The 15,000-nt window shown below is 46.5% G+C and overlaps 1 protein-coding gene across 1 annotated transcript in view; it reads right to left on the minus strand.

The window, feature by feature from the left end:
• The window catches only part of LOC113823322 (roundabout homolog 3-like), a 67,085-nt gene that overhangs the window by 51,156 nt on the left and 929 nt on the right, over window positions 1-15,000 (minus strand). The gene's annotated exons all lie outside the window — the stretch shown is intronic.

Genomic DNA, 15,000 nt, shown 5'->3' on the forward strand with positions numbered 1-15,000 from the left:
ATAATTATAGCAGTAGCAATGAAAATGATAAAAATGATAATAATAATGATAACTAGAATCACTCAGAGAGTGTCAGTGTTTCCATATCTCGCAATGTTTATGAATCCTTCCTTTTTTTAGTCACCAGTGTACTCGAGAAAGAGGCGATTCTTATGTAATTCTTCAAGTATAAATATTTTTATTGCATCAGTAAACCCAGTGCCTTGGCGGGGGTATGCGCTCTCTGAGTGCTTCTAGTTACAATTGTTCTTGCTGGCGTGAGAAAAAACAATTGCCCTTTTATTTTTGATATCATTATCATAATTATTATTATTTTTCATCACCATTATACTTACTATTATTATTACCAATGTTATTATTATTATTATTATCATTATTATTATTATCATCATTATCATTCTTATTATTATTATCATCATTAGTATCATTATGATCATCATCATTATCATTATCATCATTGTCCTTATCATTGTTTTTACTATCATCATCATCATTGTTATCATCATTACTATTATGATTATCATATCATTGTTACCATTAATGTTATTATTATCAGCATTATCATTATCATTTTCAATTATATCATTATTATCATCATTATCATTAGCATCATCATCGTCGTCATCATCACTATTATTATCAACATTATCAATCTTATTATCATTATTATCATTATTACTGCTGCTACTACTACTATTATCATTATCATCATTATTGTTGTTATCATCATCATTATCATCATCAGTATCTAACTATCATTGTCATTATTGCTAATTCTATTATCATTATTGTTACTATTATTGTAATAATTATTATCATTATCATTATTACCATCACCATTATGATTATGATTATCAACAATATTATTAACAATATCATTACTATTATCATCATCACTATCCGCATAACCATTGTTATCATGTTTATCATTATCATTACTATTTTCATTACTATCAAAATTATCATTGTTATCATTTCCCATATCTTTGTTCGAAAGATATTGTGTCGCTCTCATTCCATCACGTCATAACTGTCTGTCTGTCTGTCTGTCTGAGGCCCTGCTGTGAGTCATGGGTTTGCCTCAGATGGAGATTCCCCCACATGGACACTCATATTTGAAAAAGAATATCAAAATATATTAATACATTTTATTCATTTAATTTAAACTGAACGAATTTGATCTCCTTATTTGTTCTATTTATTTCATTGAAATTAAACTACATGCCTTTATCAACCTCACTTACCTGTGTGTTACATAGAAACTGAACTAACTTTATTTACTGCCTAATCTATTCACCTAACTTTATTTCCTTGTCTATCTCAACTCAACTGTTGATGATGATGATGATAACAATAATAACAACAACAATGATAATGATAATAACAATAATAAAAAGTAATAATGAAAAAAATAACAATGATAATAGCAGTAACAAAGACAATAATGTTACAACAATACTTCTCGTTGTGATAATTGCAATAACAATGAGGGTGATAATCATAATACCAATAATAGTGATGATCCCAGTAATGAAACAATAATAACGATATTGATAATTAATATAGCGGTAATGACAATGATGATAATAATATAATATAATGATAATAGTAATAGCAACAGCAACAATAATGGTAATAACAGCGATAACAATAATAGTTATAATAAAATTGATAATGACAATAATGATAATGATAGTAATGATAAGTATAGTAATCATCATTATCATCTTAGTAATAACAATAATGATAATGATGATGATGATAATAAAGATAATGAAATAATAAGAATGATGCTAAAAATAATAATGATAAAAGTATTGATCATGATAATCATAATGATAATAATAATAATAACAATGACAATAATAATGATGATGATAATAACACCAATGATAATAACAAGGCTAATGATTGCAAAAGTAATGATGATGATAAAATGAATAACAATAATATTGATAATAGCAACAGTAGTAATGATAATGATAATAATAACAATTACAATAATAATAACTAGAAGCACTCAGAGGGCCAGTGATGCAATGGAAATATTTACTTGAAAAAAATGCATCAAGAATGATAATAATGATAATGATAATGAATTAAGCGCCAAAAAGTTCCAGCTTCCCTCTGCCTCACAATGCTAATGAATCCTTTAAAATATTCCCGGATCCGGGTCGTTAAACTTTAAAGGCATCTAAGTTGGACTAAGAAACACTTTTGGTTCATAACTTATTGCGTTGTCCCGCTAACCAACGAACAAACAAACTAACCAACGCTATAAAAACATGAACTTACTGGGGGAGGTAATAATGACGATAACAACAACAGTAATAAGAATAAGAGCAATAATGATAATAGTAACGATTGCAATGATGATGATGATGGTAATAATAATAATAAAAGAGAATTATGCTACAAATATTATGAAAAATTAGCACAATACAAAAAATAGAAATACAGCGCAACTTAACCTCGCCCCTCCCCGAAAAAACGTGTACATACCGAGAGACGTGTTCAACAATTTATTATGCTGAATGCCAGGCGAGTGTAGTATGCCGGAGTCTATATGCTAATTTGCATAACGATAAAATCAACGAGCGACTCTCAGCTTACAGAAATGACCAGGACTCGCAGCCAGCAGTACACTTTCCCGCCAAAATGCCAAACATATGATCAGGTTTCAACAGAGAGAGAGAGAGAGGGGGGGGGGGGAGGGTTAGGGGACCGAAAAGGGAATGAGAGAGAGAGAGAGAGAGAGAGAGAGAGAGAGAGAGAGAGAGAGAGAGAGAGAGAGAGAGAGAGAGAGAGAGAGAGAGAGAGAGAGAGAGAGAGAGAGAGAGAGAGAGAGAGTCAGACAGATAGATAGATAGATAGAGAGGGAGATAGATAGATAGAGATAGATAGAGAGAGAGAGAAATAGAAATATAGAAAGATGCATAGATATATTGAATATAGATAGATAAACAGATAGATAGATAGATAGAGAGAGAGAGAGAGAGATCCCCGGTTCCCGTTCCCTTCGCCTTCGTCCTCCATTTCGAGTCAAATTCCCGCCTTCTCAAAAATACCCTTTGCCTAATGCACGCTAATCGCCCCCTTCTCTTCTCCCCTTTCCCTTCTCGTCTCCCCTTTTCTTTCTCGTCTATCATCACTCCCTCTCGCTCTCCCTTTTCCTTTCCTTCTGTATTGCCTTTTTGTCACTCATTCTCGTAACGGTCGTTTCCCGTAATTCTCTCTCTCTCTCTCTCTCTCTCTCTCTCTCTCTCTCTCTCTCTCTCTCTCTCTCTCTCTCTCTCTCTCTCTCTCTCTCTCTCTCTATATATATATATATATATATATATATATATATATACGTGTGAGTGTGTGTGTGTGTGTATGAATATATGTATATAATATATATATACACATACATACATACATATAAAGACACACACACACACACACACACACACACACACACACACACACACACACACACACACACACACACATATATATATATATATATATATATATATATATATATGTGTGTGTGTGTGTGTGTGTGTGTATGTATAAATATATGTATATATATGAGCGCGCACGTGTGTGTATGTGTGTGTGTACGTATATACATTCACATCAAAAGTATTTACATTCATATATACTGTATGTGTATATGTAATACTGTATATCTATCTAGATTAACGATTTATGATTATTTATATTCCTTCACATCCTCTCTCTTTCCCTGCACATGTACACACTTTGTTCACTTCTGCGTTTACTTCGCCCCTTTAGCTGGGGTGGGGGTGGGGGTGGAGGCGACGGAGGTAGCTGGGGGTGAATGAGGGAAGAGGGGGAAGGGATAAGAGAAGGATAAGGGGAAATGGGAGGGGGAGGGATAGAAAGAAGAGAGGGACGTGGGCGGGGGAGAAGGGTGCGAAGGGAGAGGGAAAAGGGAGTGGATGAGAAGGGAAAGAGAGTGAGGGAAAAGGGGGAAGGGGGAGGGAAAGGAAAGGGGTAAGGGGAGATGGGGAGAGGCGAGGAGAAAGAACAGGAGGAGGGGAAGGGGAAAATGAAATTGAGAGAGAAAAAGGAAAGTGAGAGAAACAATTGAAAATGAGAGAGAAAAATAAAAGAGAGAGAAAATGAAAGTGAGAGAGAAAAATGAGAGAGAGAAAAATAAAAGAGAGAGAGAAAAATGAAAGTGAGAGAGAAAAATGAAAGTGAGAAAAACAAATGAAAGTGAGATAGAAAAATAAAAGAGAGAGAGAAAAATGAAAGTGGGAGAGAAAAATGAAAGTGAGATAGAACAATAAAAGAGAGAGAGAAAAATGAAAGTAAGAGAGAAAAATGAAAGTGAGATAGAAAAATAATAGAGAGAGAGAAAAATGAAAGTAAGAGAGAAAAATGAAAGTGAGAGAAACAAATGAAAGTGAGATAGAAAAATAAAAGAGAGAGAGAAAAATGAAAGTAAGAGAGAAAAATGAAAGTGAGATAGAAAAATAAAAGAGAGAGAGAAAAATGAAAGTAAGAGAGACAAATGAAAGTGAGAGAGAGAAATGAAAATGAGAGAGAAAAATGAAAGAGAGAGAAAATTGAAAGTGAGAGAGAGAAATGAAAGTGAGAGAGAAAAATGAAAGTGAGAGAGAAAAATGAAAGAGATAGAAAAATGAAAGTGAGAGAGAAAAATGAAAGTGAGAGAGAAAAATGAAAGTGAGAGAGAAAAATGAAAGAGATAGAAAAATAAAAGAGAGAGAGAAAAATGAAAGTAAGAGAGAAAAATGAAAGTGAGATAGAAAAATAAAAGAGAGAGAGAAAAATGAAAGTAAGAGAGACAAATGAAAGTGAGAGAGAGAAATGAAAATGAGAGAGAAAAATGAAAGAGAGAGAAAATTGAAAGTGAGAGAGAGAAATGAAAGTAAGAGAGAAAAATGAAAGTGAGAGAGAAAAATGAAAGAGATAGAAAAATGAAAGTGAGAGAGAAAAATGAAAGTGAGAGAGAAAAATGAAAGTGAGAGAGAAAAATGAAAGAGAGAAACAAATGAAAGTGAGATAGAAAAATAAAAGAGAGAGAAAAATGAAAGTAAGAGAGAAAAATGAAAGTGAGAGAGAAAAATGAAAGTGAGAGAGAGAAATGAAATTGAGAGAGAAAAATGAAAGTGAGAGAGAAAAATGAAAGTGAGAGAGAAAAATGAAAGTGAAAGAAAAATGAAAGTGAGAGAGAGAAATGAAAGTGAGAGAGAAAAATGAAATTGAGAGAGAAAAATGAAAGTGAGATGAAAGAGGAGGAGGGGAGAAGGAGAAAAAGGAAGAGGAGGAGGAGATGAGAAAGGAAGCAACACGGAGGAATATGACGTGGGTAAGGTGGGGGAAAGGAGGGCCAAGAAGAGGAGGGGAAGTGAAAAGAGAGAAAAAAGGGGATAGTCATAATATCTCCAAAATTAAGCATAAGAAGAATAAAGATTTAACATACAGCGAACGAAAATAACCCCTAAAAGGATATTAATTAGCCTTATTTACTTCTACTCTCTGTCCTTCTCTTCTCCCTTCTCCCTCTCCTCCTTTCCCTCTCCTTTTCTCCCCACTCTCCCTTTCCCTCTTCCCTGATCCTCCTCACCCCCTTCCCCCCTTTCATCTCCTCCTCTCCCCCTTTCCCTCTCCTTCTCTCCATCCTCCCTTTCCCTGTCCTCCTTCCCCTCTCTCCCTTTTCCTCTTATCCCCCCTCTCCAGCTTTCCCCTTTCTATCTTCTCCTCTCTGCTCCCCCCCTTTCCCTCTTTCCTCTCCGCCTTTCCACTCCTTCTCCATTTCTTCTCATTCTTTTACTCTCCTCTCCTCCTCTCTCCCTTTCTCCACTTCTCTCTCCTCCTATTCCTTTTTTCCCCTTCCTCTCTCCTCCTCTCCTCCTTTCCCATCATAATTTTTTTTCTTGTCTCCCCTTCTCCTCTACCCACTCCCCTTTTCCTCACCCCCTCCTCCTATTCCTTTTTTCCTCTCCCCCGCCCCACGCTTCCCCATCCCCCTCATCTCCTTCTCCTGGTCTGGTCTGTAAAACGCGTTTATTACAACCATAACTCTTCCACAGCCCCGTATTGTTCTGCCACAGGGGAGAATGTGCCGGTAATTCCCCTTAAGGAGAAGGATGCTTTGGGGGCCAGATCTATGGGCGTGTCTCTCGCAGCATCTTCATCTCGCGATCGCAGCTGGACGCGGGGTGGGAGGTGGAGGTGAAGGAGGTTCAGGAGAAGGAGGTGAAGGAGGGAGAGGAGGTGGAGGAGGTTCAGGAGAAGGAGGGGAAGGAGGGAGAGGAGGTGGAGGAGGTTCAGGAGAAGGAGGTGAAGGAGGGAGAGGAGGTGGACGAGGTTCAGGAGAAGGATGTGAAGGAGGGAGAGGAGGTGGAGGAGGTTCAGGAGAAGGAGGGGAAGGAGGGAGAGGAGGTGGAGGAGGTTCAGGAGAAGGATGTGAAAGAGGGAGAGGAGGTGGAGGAGGTTCAGGAGAAAGAGGAGAAGGAGGGAGAGGAGGTGGAGGAGGTTCAGGAGAAGGAGGTTCAGGAGAAGGAGGAGAAGGAGGGAGAGGAGGTGGAGGAGGTTCAGGAGAAGGATGTGAAGGAGGGAGAGGAGGTGGAGGTGGTTCAGGAGAAGGAGGTGAAGGAGGGAGAGGAGGTGGAGGAGGTTCAGGAGAAGGAGGTGAAGGAGGGAGAGGAGGTGGAGGAGGTTCAGGAGAAGGAGGTGAAGGAGGGAGAGGAGGTGGAGGAGGTCCAGGAGAAGGATGTGAAAGAGGGAGAGGAGGTGGAGGAGGTGCAGGAGAAAGAGGAGAAGGAGGGAGAGGAGGTGGAGGAGGTTCAGGAGAAGGAGGAGAAGGAGGGAGAGGAGGTGGAGGAGGTTCAGGAGAAGGATGTGAAGGAGGGAGAGGAGGTGGAGGTGGTTCAGGAGAAGGAGGTGAAGGAGGGAGAGGAGGTGGAGGAGGTTCAGGAGAAGGAGGTGAAGGAGGGAAAGGAGGTGGAGGAGGTTCAGGAGAAGGAGGTGAAAGAGGGAGAGGAGGTGGAGGAGGTTCAGGAGAAGGAGGTGAAGGAGGGAGAAGAGGTGGAGGAGGTTCAGGAGAAGGAGGTGAAGGAGGGAGAAGAGGTGGAGGAGGTTCAGGAGAAGGAGGTGAAGGAGGGAGAGGAGGTGGAGGAGGTTCAGAAGAAGGAGGAGAAGGAGGGAGAGGAGGTGGAGGAGGTTCAGGAGAAGGATGTGAAGGAGGGAGAGGAGGTGGAGGAGGTTCAGGAGAAGGAGGAGAAGGAGGGAGAGGAGGTGGAGGAGGTTCAGGAGAAGGAGGTGAAGGAGGGAGAGGAGGTGGAGGAGGTTCAGGAGAAGGAGGGAAAGGAGGTGGAGGAGGTTCAGGAGAAGGAGGTGAAGGAGGGAGAGGAGGTGGAGGAGGTTCAGGAGAAGGAGGTGAACGAGGGAGAGGAGGTGGAGGAGGTTCAGGAGAAGGAGGTGAAGGAGGGAGAGGAGGTGGAGGAGGTTCAGGAGAAGGAGGTGAAGGAGGGAGAGGAGGTGGAGGAGGTTCAGGAGAAGGAGGTGAAGGAAGGAGAGTAGGTGGAGGAGGTTCAGGAGAAGGAGGTGAAGGAGGGAGAGGAGGTGGAGGAGGTTCAGGAGAAGGAGGTGAAGGAGGGAGAGGAGGTGGAGGAGGTTCAGGAGAAGGAGGTGAAGGAAGGAGAGTAGGTGGAGGAGGTTCAGGAGAAGGAGGTGAAGGAGGGAGAGGAGGTGGAGGAGGTTCAGGAGAAGGAGGTGAAGGAGGGGGGGGAGGGGGAGGGGGTGCAGGAGAAGGAGGTGAGGGAGGGAGAGGAGGTGGAGGGGGTTGAGGAGAAGGAGGTGAAGGAGGGAGAGGAGGTGGAGGAGGTTCAGGAGAAGGAGGTGAAGGAAGGAGAGGAGGTGGAGGAGGTTCAGGAGAAGGAGGTGAAGGAGGGAGAGGAGGTGGAGGAGGTTCAGGAGAAGGAGGTGAAGGAGGGAGAGGAGGTGGAGGAGGTTCAGGAGAAGGAGGTGAAGGAGGGAGAGGAGGTGGAGGAGGTGGACGAGGTTCAGGAGAAGGAGGTGAAGGAGGGAGAGGAGGTGGAGGAGGTTCAGGAGAAGGAGGTGAAGGAGGGAGAGGAGGTGGAGGAGGTTCAGGAGAAGGAGGTGAAGGAGGGAGAGGAGGTGGAGGAGGTTCAGGAGAAGGAGGTGAAGGAGGGAGAGGAGGTGGAGGAGATCGTGGTGATAGGAGGGGGTGTGATGGAGAGAGAGGGTGTGAAGGAGATAGTAGTGGAGGAGAATGATGAGGTGGTGTAGGCGGGGGTAGGACGAAGTAGAGGTAGAAGAGGAAGTGTTGGCGTAGGTGGAGGAAGGGCGAGGGAGTGGATGTTGAACTGAAGGAAGGAGAAGTGGAGGAGGACGAAGCTGGACGTGAACGAGGGAAAAAGGGATGGAGGTACAGGAGAAGGAGGTGAAGGAGGGAGAGGAGGTGGAGGAGGTTCAGGAGAAGGAGGTGAAGGAGGGAGAGGAGGTGGAGGAGGTTCAGGAGAAGGATGTGAAGGAGGGAGAGGAGGTGGAGGAGGTTCAGGAGAAGGAGGTGAAGGAGGGAGAGGAGGTGGAGGAGGTTCAGGAGAAGGAGGGGAAGGAGGGAGAGGAGGTGGAGGAGGTTCAGGAGAAGGAGGTGAAGGAGGGAGAGGAGGTGGAGGAGGTTCAGGAGAAGGAGGTGAAGGAGGGAGAGGAGGTGGAGGAGATCGTGGTGATAGGAGGGGGTGTGATGGAGAGAGAGGGTGTGAAGGAGATAGTAGTGGAGGAGAATGATGAGGTGGTGTAGGCGGGGGTAGGACGAAGTAGAGGTAGAAGAGGAAGTGTTGGCGTAGGTGGAGGAAGGGCGAGGGAGTGGATGTTGAACTGAAGGAAGGAGAAGTGGAGGAGGACGAAGCTGGACGTGAACGAGGGAAAAAGGGATGGAGGTAGAGGAGAAGGGGGTGAAGGAGGGAGAGGAGGGGGAGGAGGTTCAGGAGAAGGAGGTGAAGGAGGGAGAGGAGGTGGAGGAGGTTCAGGAGAAGGATGTGAAGGAGGGAGAGGAGGTGGAGGAGGTTCAGGAGAAGGAGGTGAAGGAGGGAGAGGAGGTGGAGGAGGTTCAGGAGAAGGAGGTGAAGGAGGGAGAAGAGGTGGAGGAGGTGGACGAAGTTCAGGAGAAGGAGGTGAAAGAGGGAGAGGAGGTGGAGGAGGTTCAGGAGAAGGAGGTGAAGGAGGGAGAGGAGGTGGAGGAGGTTCAGGAGAAGGAGGTGAAGGAGGGAGAGGAGGTGGAGGAGGTTCAGGAGAACGAGGTGCATGAGGGAGAAGAGGTGGAGGAGGGGGACGAAGTTCAGGAGAAGGAGGTGAAAGAGGGAGAGGAGGTGGAGGAGGTTCAGGAGAAGGAGGTGAAGGAGGGAGAGGAGGTGGAGGAGGTTCAGGAGATGGATGTGAAGGAGGGAGAGGAGGTGGAGGAAGTACAAGAGAAGGAGGTGAAGGAGGGAGAGGAGGCGGAGGAGGTTCAGGAGAAGGAGGTGAAGGAGGGAGAGGAGGTGGAGGAGGTGGAGGAGGTGGAGGAGGTTCAGGAGAAGGAGGTGAAAGAGGGAGAGGAGGTGGAGGAGGTTCAGGAGAAGGAGGTGAAGGAGGGAGAAGAGGTGGAGGAGGTGGACGAGGTTCAGGAGAAGGAGGTGAAAGAGGGAGAGGAGGTGGAGGAGGTTCAGGAGAAGGAGGTGAAGGAGGGAGAGGAGGTGGAGGAGGTTCAGGAGATGGATGTGAAGGAGGGAGAGGAGGTGGAGGAAGTACAAGAGAAGGAGGTGAAGGAGGGAGAGGAGGTGGAGGAGGTTCAGGAGAAGGAGGTGAAGGAGGGAGAGGAGGTGGAGGAGGTTCAGGAGAAGGAGGTGAAAGAGGGAGAGGAGGTGGAGGAGGTTCAGGAGAAGGAGGTGAAGGAGGGAGAGGAGATGGAGGAGGTTCAGGAGAAGGATGTGAAGGAGGGAGAGGAGGTGGAGGAGGTTGAGGAGAAGGAGGTGAAGGAGGGAGAGGAGGTGGAGGAGGTTCAGGAGAAGGAGGTGAAGGAGGGAGAGGAGGTGGAGGAGGTTCAGGAGAAGGAGGTGAAGGAAGGAGAGGAGGTGGAGGAGGTGGACGAGGTTCAGGAGAAGGAGGTGAAAGAGGGAGAGGAGGTGGAGGAGGTTCAGGAGAAGGAGGTGAAGGAGGGAGAGGAGGTGGACGAGGTTCAGGAGAAGGATGTGAAGGAGGGAGAGGAGGTGGCCGAGGTTCAGGAGAAGGAGGTGAAGGAGGGAGAGGAGGTGGAGGAGGTTCAGGAGATGGATGTGAAGGAGGGAGAGGAGATGGAGGAGGTTCAGGAGAAGGATGTGAAGGAGGGAGAGGAGGTGGACGAGGTTCAGGAGAAGGATGTGAAGGAGGGAGAGGAGGTGGAGGAGGTTCAGGAGAAGGATGTGAAGGAGGGAGAGGAGGTGGAGGAGGATCAGGAGAAGGAGGTGAAGGAGGGAGAGGAGGTGGAGGAGGTTCAGGAGAAGGAGGTGAAGGAGGGAGAGGAGGTGGACGAGGTTCAGGAGAAGGAGGTGAAGGAGGGAGAGGAGGTGGACGAGGTTCAGGAGAAGGAGGTGAAGGAGGGAGAGGAGGTGGAGGAGGTTCAGGAGATGGATGTGAAGGAGGGAGAGGAGGTGGAGGAGGTTCAGGAGAAGGAGGTGAAGGAGGGAGAGGAGGTGGAGGAGGTTCAGGAGAAGGAGGTGAAGGAGGGAGAGGAGGTGGAGGAAGTACAAGAGAAGGAGGTGAAAGAGGGAGAGGAGGCGGAGGAGGTTCAGGAGAAGGAGGTGAAGGAGGGAGAGGAGGTGGAGGAGGTGGACGAGGTTCAGGAGAAGGAGGTGAAAGAGGGAGAGGAGGTGGAGGAGGTGGACGAGGTTCAGGAGAAGGAGGTGAAAGAGGGAGAGGAGGTGGAGGAGGTTCAGGAGAAGGAGGTGAAGGAGGGAGAGGAGGTGGAGGAGGTTCAGGAGATGGATGTGAAGGAGGGAGAGGAGGTGGAGGAGGTTCAGGAGAAGGAGGTGAAGGAGGGAGAGGAGGTGGAGGAGGTTCAGGAGATGGATGTGAAGGAGGGAGAGGAGGTGGAGGAAGTACAAGAGAAGGAGGTGAAAGAGGGAGAGGAGGCGGAGGAGGTTCAGGAGAAGGAGGTGAAGGAGGGAGAGGAGGTGGAGGAGGTGGACGAGGTTCAGGAGAAGGAGGTGAAAGAGGGAGAGAAGGTGGAGGAGGTGGACGAGGTTCAGGAGAAGGAGGTGAAAGAGGGAGAGGAGGTGGAGGAGGTTTAGGACAAGGAGGTGAAGGAGGGAGAGGAGGTGGAGGAGGTGGACGAGGTTCAGGAGAAGGAGGTGAAGGAGGGAGAGGAGGTGGAGGAGGTGGAGGAGGTTCAGGAGGAGGTGAAGGAGGGAGAGGAGGTGGAGGAGGTGGACGAGGTTCAGGAGAAGGAGGTGAAGGAGGGAGAGGAGGTGGAGTAGGTTCAGGAGAAGGAGGTGAAGGAGGGAGAGGAGGTGGAGGAGGTTTAGGACAAGGAGGTGAAGGAGGGAGAGGAGGTGGAGGAGGTGGACGAGGTTCAGGAGAAGGAGGTGAAGGAGGGAGAGGAGGTGGAGGAGGTGGAGGAGGTTCAGGAGAAGGAGGTGAAGGAGGGAGAGGAGGTGGAGGAGGTGGACGAGGTTCAGGAGAAGGAGGTGAAGGAGGGAGAGGAGGTGGAGGAGGTGGAGGAGGTTCAGGAGAAGGAGGTGAAGGAGGGAGAGGAGGTGGAGGAGGTGGACGAGGTTCAGGAGAAGGAGGTGAAGGAGGGAGAGGAGGTGGAGGAGGTTCAGGAGAAGGAGGTGAAGGAGGGAGAGGAGGTGGAGGAGGTTCAGGAGAAGGAGATGAAGGAGGGAGAGGAGGTGGAGGAGGTGGAGGAGGTTCAGGAGAAGGAGGTGAAGGAGGGAGAGGAGGTGGAGGAGGTTCAGGAGAAGGAGATGAAGGAGGGAGAGGAGGTGGAGGAGGTGGAGGAGGTTCAGGAGAAGGAGGTGAAGGAGGGAGAGGAGGTGGAGGAGGTTCAGGAGAAGGAGGTGAAGGAGGGAGAGTAGGTGGAGGAGGTGGAGGAGGTTCAGGAGAAGGAGGTGAAGGAGGGAGAAGAGGTGGAGGAGGTGGACGAGGTTCAGGAGAAGGAGGTGAAGGAGGGAGAGGAGGTGGAGGAGGTTCAGGAGAAGGAGGTGAAGGAGGGAGAGGAGGTGGAGGAGGTTCAGGAGAAGGAGGTGAAGGAGGGAGAGGAGGTGGAGGAGGTTCAGGAGAAGGAGGTGAAGGAGGGAGAGGAGGTGGAGGAGGTTCAGGAGAAGGAGGTGAAGGAGCGAGAGGAGGGGGAGGAGGTTCAGGAGAAGGAGGTGAAGGAGGGAGAGGAGGTGGAGGAGGTTCAGGAGAAGGAGGGGAAGGAGGGAGAGGGGGTGGAGGAGATCGTGGTGATAGGAGGGGGTGTGATGGAGAGAGAGGGTGTGAAGGAGATAGTAGTGGAGGAGAATGATGAGGTGGTGTAGGCGGGGGTAGGACGAAGTAGAGGTAGAAGAGGAAGTGTTGGCGTAGGTGGAGGAAGGGCGAGGTGGTGGATGTTGAACTGAAGGAAGGAGAAGTGGAGGAGGACGAAGGTGGACGTGAACGAGGGAAAAAGGGATGGAGAGCAAGGGCGAGGAGGTGGACGGGGAGGTCTCGAGGAGGTGGAGGGGGGGGGTGGGGGAGAAAAGGTAGTGGACGAGTGGTAGTGGAGAAAGTGAGGGAGTCAGAGGAAGAGATGCAGGAGGTGGTGGAGGAGGAGTTGGGGAAGGAGCAAAAATCATGATAATGATATTGATGAGAATAAAGATAGCAGTGATATTGATCAAATAATGATAATGGGGATGATGAAGATGAAGATGATAATGATAATGATATCAAAACCATAACAAAAACAATAAGAAGACAACAATTATGCTTCTGCCGCTGCAACCAATAACAATAATGATGATAATGATAATAGTAATAATAGTGATAATGATGATAATGATAACGATGACAATAGCGCGATAACAATAATCCTGAGAGGAAACATGAAAATTGCAATTTATCCCATTTATAAAATTCTTTAAAAATATCAAAATTAAATATGACAGGAATATCTAATCATAACTAATATTTCATAATGTCATTATTGTCCTGTGGCAACGGCATAAAAATGATTTACTTTGTTGTAATTATAAAATCATAATGTCAAGTGAGAAGGTGAACATATGAGTATTCAATGAGCAAGTAAGTCGGTGAATAGGTGAGTAGGTAAACGGGTGAACAGGTAATCAGGTGAGTAGGTGAACGAGCGAGCAGGTAGTTAGGCGAATAGGTGAACGCCTGAACTGGTAACTAGGTGGATAGGTGAAAGGGTGAGCAGGTAATTAGGTGAATAGGTGAACGGGTGAGCAGGTAATTTGTCGAACGGGTAAGCAGGTAGTTAGATGAATAGGTGAACGGGTGAACAGGTAATTAGGTGAACAAGTAAGCAGGTAGTTAGGTGAATAGGTGAACGGGTGAACAGGTAATTAGGTGAACAAGTTAGCAGGTAGTTAGGTGAATAGGTGAACGGGTGAACAGGTAATTAGGTGAACAAGTAAGCAGGTAGTTAGGTGAATAGGTGAACGGGTGAACAGGTAATTAGGTGAACAAGTTAGCAGGTAGTTAGGTGAATAGGTGAACGGGTGAACAGGTAATTAGGTGAACAAGTAAGCAGGTAAGTAAACTGCCTGGAAAATAACTGAACAGCAAGAAAGTAAGTAAAGAAGCGAACGTGTTATTAGGAGAAAAGGCGAACAGCTGAATAATTGAGTAAGATTGAAAAGTGAACAAGCAACTCGGCGAACAGGAAGGAAAACAAATATAGTGTATAGTTAAACACACGAATAGACAAGGAGATGAACAGGCGAATAGGTGAACTGCCTGATAGCTGGATAATTGAGCACAAGAACAGGTGAGTAATTGAGTGAATACATGAGCAGATGACCAACGTATTAGACGATCAGGTTCTAGCCGGCAATGTGAACAGGTGAACAAAACAAACGTCTGAGCAGGTGATAACGGGGGAGCAGGTGCCGTCAAATAGGTGGCGGGTCAGACAGGAGGTTTTCGTGGGTTCGGCTGTCAGGGAAAAATTGTTGAGCCAGAGATTTGCCATACATTTTTTTTTCCTTTTTTATTTTTTGATTGTTGTAGTTTTTCTCCCTCCGTTATTCGTCCCATTTTGCAATCTTTATTGTCGCGTTCACCGTCTATTTTCTATTTTCGTAAATTTCTTTTTTCAGCTGTTTTTCTTTTTCTTTTATGAATGTATTTCTCTAAATGTATGTATGTATGCATGTATGTATGGGTGTAAGTATGTATGTATGTACGTGTGTGTATGTACGTATCTGACTGTATGTCAGTTTTTGTATATGTTAATCTTTCTTATTCATCACGTCCTCTCTTCTCATCCACCCATCATTCTCCCTCTTATTCCCTCTCTTCTTCCCCGTTTCCTTCATCAATTCTTCTTTCATCCTACCTACCCCCAACTTTTCGATCCTCTCCCTCCTCCGCGTTCCTTCTCCCCTTCCTCCGCCTCCATCCTCTCCTCTCTATCCTTCCACCATTCCATCCCTCCTATCCCTCTTTCCTCTCCATCCTTCTCCTTCCCTCATTCCACCTCTCCTTCCCTCCATCCCTCCTTCCCTTCTCCCACCCCTTCCCTCCATCCCTCTCCTTTCTTCCTTCCACCCCTTCCCCCTTTCCCTTCACTCCTCCTTCCCTTCTCCCACCCCTTCCCTCCATGCCTCTCCTTTCTTTCTTTCACCCCTTCCCCCTTTCCCTTCACTCCTCCTTCCCTTCTCCCACCCCTTCCCTCCATCCCTCTCCTTTCTTCTTTCCACCCCTTCCCCCTTTCCCTTCTCCCACCCCTTCCCTCCATCCCTCTCCTTTCTTTCTTCCACCCCTTCCCTCTATCCC

This window comes from Penaeus vannamei, chromosome 19, assembly GCF_042767895.1.
Source record: "Penaeus vannamei isolate JL-2024 chromosome 19, ASM4276789v1, whole genome shotgun sequence".
NCBI classification, from domain to species: domain Eukaryota; kingdom Metazoa; phylum Arthropoda; class Malacostraca; order Decapoda; family Penaeidae; genus Penaeus; species Penaeus vannamei.